The sequence below is a fragment of the Drosophila montana genome, unplaced genomic scaffold (genome assembly GCF_035044405.1).
Source record: "Drosophila montana isolate Dmon_TW-CO22-7 unplaced genomic scaffold, ASM3504440v1 contig_1_1, whole genome shotgun sequence".
NCBI lineage: Eukaryota > Metazoa > Arthropoda > Insecta > Diptera > Drosophilidae > Drosophila > Drosophila montana.
The window spans coordinates 1,600,315-1,606,314 of record NW_026996920.1 but is presented as its reverse complement, the minus strand read 5'-3'; positions in this window follow the sequence as shown (position 1 = coordinate 1,606,314).

Genomic DNA, 6,000 nt, shown 5'->3' with positions numbered 1-6,000 from the left:
GAGGAATCTCTTATCGAGCCAGCCATAGATCTGTGCATGCACTCTGCTTAGCATATATCTTTGCAATCTCCGGACCAGAGTACGCACACAAACCAAGGCACAGTCCCCCGACAGACCGCCAAACTGGGCAGGCTTGCCCGAAGAGCAGACGCTGCTCGACGACGATGAGATTCTAACATAAATTGGAGCAGTTACCGTATTAGTGACAGCTCATGAGATACTGTGCCGCTCTCTGCTGATGTTTTTGTTGATGCGAACGCGACAGATGAGATCCCAAAAGATAATGTCGCTTCTGTATTCTTTTTTTTTCTTTAATGAGCGACGACTGACGTGTGCAACAATGTCAAACAGAGTGACATGCCGCCAGCGGAGAGATTGTGGATAGGCCAAGGTTTACCTGGAGGTGTGATGGGCGCAATTTTACAGTCCAGAATTTGCTTCTTAACTAGGAGTCGGGAGATTAACAGAACACAGGCATGTGGTACGTATGGGGTTCTTGGGATATTAGCCAACAGATATTAGATATTAGCCAACCAACAAAATTGATATCTAATGCATTAGTGTTATTTTCTTCACCCATAAGCTATAATTATACGATTTTTGATTGGTATATTTTAAGGTTACAATATTACGAAAAAAATGTGTGCTAATTGCTTTTTACTTTTCACTTCTAGTTTTACACTTCTTACGTATTAACAATGCTAATGCTCATCAGCCATATTCATAAACCGTTTCGAAGGCTGACAAGGATTCCAAAAGCTGATTTTGAACTGGCGATTGGCGAATCGCAATCTTTGCACACGAAAATTGCCGCTGAGCCGAAAAAGTTTTAGGCATTTCGTTGAAAAACTATTCACAATAGAAACGCGCAGCGAATTCCTGCCGAGCTGTAGAAAATGAAAAAGTCAACTGTGTCCAGTCAATTATGCGGCCGTGACCATAACCATTTACAATTACACAAAAAAAGTCGCAACAACAACAAGAACAACATTACAATTGGATGATATATCGAAATGCTCGCATTGATTGATATGCGCGACAGGTGCTTATCAGTCTGATCGACTATTACCGCCTGGTAACACGACCACGTGCTCAGCTATATAAGTCTACATAAGTATGCCAGTATGAAAGTCATAACATGCATGTTATCTTTAACATCTAGACTGTCCTTGATAATAGTTACAAATGTCATGTTGGTTTTTAGAAAGGACTTACAGAACAAAGGTACTAATACTTGTTAAATTGACTTTTTGATCCTTCAATTTATGAAAATGATCTACTAAAGATAATCAAAGACGAACTGGGATCAATGTATTCAATGTGTATGCCCCTTAAGTCGTAACATGCATGTTATCTTTAACATCTAGACTGTCCTTAATAAAAATTATAAAAGTCGTGTAGGTTTTTTTAGAAGGGATCTACAGAACAATGATGTCGGATTAGCTCCCTAAGACTTTTTAATATTAATATTAATATGACCAACGATTAATGATGATGATCAAAGATAAACTGGTAACATGCATGTTATCTTTTAAACCTAGAATAATAATTATGAAAGTAGTGTAGGTTTTTAAGAAGCGATCTACAGTACAATGATTTGGCATTCTTCTTAGGATTATTTCCCTAATGCTTATTAATATTGACTTATTGATCCTTAAATTTATGCAAATGATCAACTTTAGATGATCAAAGATAAGCTGGGTTCAATGTATTCAGTTTCGCGCCGAATAACCTTTACGCTCTGCCCGATTCTCTGTTAGCCCTTAATTATGGCATTATAAAACCGCTCGAAACGGAACGTTGACAGGAGCTATCTTTGATTACACGATGTATTTTTAGCGACCCCTATAAAATACATAGTATAGAATATGATTTACGGGCATAAGGCAAACACACATTGTAAAACGCCATACGTAAGCAAATTTAACTAGAGACGGACTGTTATCACGATCTTTTTTGTTATCATTATCAGATAAAACCAGGTAGATGAGCAAGATGCTGCAGAAGCCCGAGATCGTATTAGATGGATTCATTTCAAAAGTATTACGCAAATAAGTCAAACAGGGAAATTGCAGATAGACTTTGCTTTCGAGCTTAAAGAGCTCTAAATATATACTATGTACACGTATCTTCAACTATTATAAAATGTGGGAAAATAATAATCATATACACTAGAATATAGCTCTTGCTCTAGGCAGATTCTAGATGAAGATTCGCTATCCCAGTCGATATAGCCATATCTGTCTGTCTAGCTGTCTGTCTATTACTAAGTATTGCAGTTGTATTTCGATTTATATTCTTTAGGTTCTTCAGATTGGAGCACAAGTTTCATAAGCTAATGGTTGAATCAATTTACTATCAAGCATATTACATGCAGACCTTGGGATTTAACCAGAAAATGTGGACCATAATCATATAGCTTCTATCCTTGGAAGCAAATCCTTGAAAATTTACTTTTTCCATAATATTTTTTATTTAAAGACTATGAATTTAGACCGGTGATTGATTTATCCAGTATAATTCTATGCATCAGGTGAGTACTGGAATATTTTGGCAACAGGGAAGCTGAAGGATATTTAATATATTATTATCTGTACTTATTATTATCTTTAAAAAGTTACCAAGTGTCGCTGCACAGTCGAGGTTGATTGATATTATGCAACATGATAACTGAGTCTGATCAGTGAAGCTCCACTCGCTAAATATTAAACGATTTTGCTTCATTTATGTTCAAAAGCTGCATAAAATCTGGTATTTTTAAATATATAGATTAATATTTTTACCCCTGGAGTATTTTGCCCATGCACCTCCAATTTGTCGACAATAATCCCCTCAGTATTCCCCTCCCATAAATCAAGTAGGCACAAAGTAGTATCATCTGACCGTTACATATTTTTACTCAATTTATTTAAATTTGAATTAGCGGTTTGATAAATGCGCAATCTGAGTTAACAGGTCTTAAAATGCGTTAACAGCTACGCAAAATTGCTCAACTTTGAATACATGTTAGAAATCGAAATGCGCAAGTTTGCAATACATTTTGATTTGGTTGGTTTGGAATTTTGGGAAATATGCCATTTAAAAGCAAACAAAGCCTATTCAAGAATAAATTGTGTGAGTAATTTGCATAAATAATTATAATTAGATATTTGCTTTACATTGTCTTACACACATTTATGGCAATATTAGCGACAACATCTGATATAATTTACATTTATATTTATTTTTCCCATATATAGTAAATATGGCATAATCATTATTTTGTTTTTATTTCATGAAAATTAACAGTATGATTTTCGAGATAATCGAATTTTTTCATGTAACCACTAACCAAATAACATATAGACCGGACATGCAGAACAAAATAGGTGGTCTCCAAAAATTGGTTTGCATCTGGTCCAACGAGCGAGTAAGATATACATATGACATCTTTTGATCGCTCACACTACAGAAAACTCCTTTGGCTTACTCTCTTCCATATGATTTGTGCGATAGAACGGCATCGCTGTTTTTTATCTCGCTCCCACTACAGGAAACTGCTTTGGCTTACTCTCTTCCATATGATTTGTGCGATAGAACGGCATCGCTGCTTATTTTTATCTCGCTCGCACTTACTCTCAGTGCTCTCGATGTGCTCTCTTTATGTCTAGGTACCGTTTAAATGTTTGTGTGTGCATGTGGCCGCACAAGCGAAAATGCCCACAAATTCAATTTTTGTCAAAAGTCGGTGGCATTTCTTCCCTTTTGAGGGGACGGGTAATATGAAATAATGAAAGGGTTTGCCAAGTCGATGCAAAATTCTTTCATTTTAGCTCGTTCTTCTTCGAAAGGGTACCTAAGCGTTGGCATGTGTGCATTTTAAAGTTTTTGGACTTGCTATTCACGCATACTAACATATTTTGTATATGAATAGAAGCATTTATGCGCATGTGTGCCTGTTGGTCCCTGCCTGCCTGTCCGATGCAAATTTGACAATATTTTTGGACTTCTGAATTTCGAGCTCTACACACACACACAGAGACACAAATGTGTGTGAATGGGCTGATCATGGGCGCAAAATTTAAAAATATCATTATTGGCACGCTTCTGTCGCGCGCCCTTCTTTTTATGATTTAGGGCTTGAATTGATGAATGAATGTTGACCCCTTATTACCTGCAGCAGCCCCGTTGGGCCGAAAGGGTCAACTTTTGGCAAACACCTGCACCTGCATATTTAGGTCAAGTGACTGATCACTTAACTAATTTTATGACCAGCGGAAATTTGTGTAAAAATTAAAATCTTTAAAATATTCAAATATGCCAAATACAAAATAGGAGCAATTATATATTTATAGTATTCATAATTTTATTGTCTTAAAATATTAATCTTTTTCATTTTTGAATTTGACGATTCACCAACAATATTTTCAGTTAACCACTTGCAATTCTTTCTTATTAAAATTAAAACAAACTGATTGAGCATGTTTTTCCTGTGCTCAGAACATGGGTGAACGGCAGAAAACCAGTCCGCATATAAGCTTGCGTTTGTAGCAGAGATGCAGGACTCAACTATATATTTTTTTAAATTAGATATTTGCGGGCTCTTATCGAATATTCGCTTGAAAACGTTGAAGTGAATTTTTATAATTGAAAAAAAATTATCAGAAGGGGCTTTAAGCTTAAGACTCTGATTTACAAAGCCAAAATTTTTATGGAGTATCCAAATACTCCGAAGAACATTGCATTTCCTTGCTTTCTTTAAGAAGATTAGCACATATTTCACAGTCATACTTTTGCAATAGCCTGTACAAAAGATAACCAGCAAAATATCGCAAAGCATTTTCATTGAAAGCATTCCGCATGTTGGCAATTGTTGCTTCCAAAGATAATTCCACTTCTGACTCCTTGTCTGAAGAGATCGTATCCTCTTCGATAAAAGAAGTTGCGTTAAAATGGGCATTCGATTTAGATAGGTCTAATCGACAGTCCTTTATGACATTGGCTAACATAACATCTTCATCCGGTACACAATTCCCAGATACTGAAACTGATGTCAATATCTTCATTGAAAGCATTTTTGACATTATTATATTAAATTCAAACATTGTTGGATTAGTATTTGTAGCTCCGCGAGACCTTATTAAATAAAATAAATTTTCTAGGGGGTCTTGGTTTAGTTTGGAAGTAGCAACAAAATAAACATTGGGGTTTTCTTTCCAAAGACTTTCCGCTAAAGCAATTACGGATGATATTGTTTATAATCATCCCATTAATGCAATACACTTTCTGTGGGTATTTGAGCTCTTTAAAATATAATATCATTTCTTTGAGGTATTCATGTACAACATTATGTTTTCGTAAGGCAGACCTATACGGATTCCTATCATACAAAACGTAACTATTAAGGCAATCGAAAAGTCTGTTAACTTTTTCAATAAACGTGGCCGTGGATGCAGCACTTTCTTTGCAATCGGAAAAGCCACCAGAATCAATTACTGTTCGTATTGCAGCCGCGACACTATGGCTAAAAACCTGAGTGGCATACTTTACTTTCATTTTTTCGAAACAATTTGGGCTTATATGCTTGGAAGTCAATTTGGGGCAAAGACGCGTTAAATTTGTTTTTTCGATTTCGAACAGTTGTCTTATTATACGCCACGAAACTACGCCATCAGGTGTAGTAAGATCGCGTGATATAATTATATTTCTAAGCGATTTCATAAGATGTGGAGAATCGAATATAGCGAAAATTTCTTTGCCATTGACTCTAAAGCTAGGATTCTTAAAATCAAATACCCCATTTATTGAAAGTCGCTCTATTATTAGAGCCCTGGTCACATACAACGGCTCTCACGTTAAGTCCTAGAGTTTGAGAAAGTCCAATGTTAGACTCAATTTTTTCCTTAAGAGCTTCATGTTTTATGCCATTTGCAGAAACAGTGTAGCTTAAGACATATTTCCAATTTTCAAAAAGGCCCCTAACAAGAAAAACGCAGACTTGCTGCCCTAACAACTTTTTTT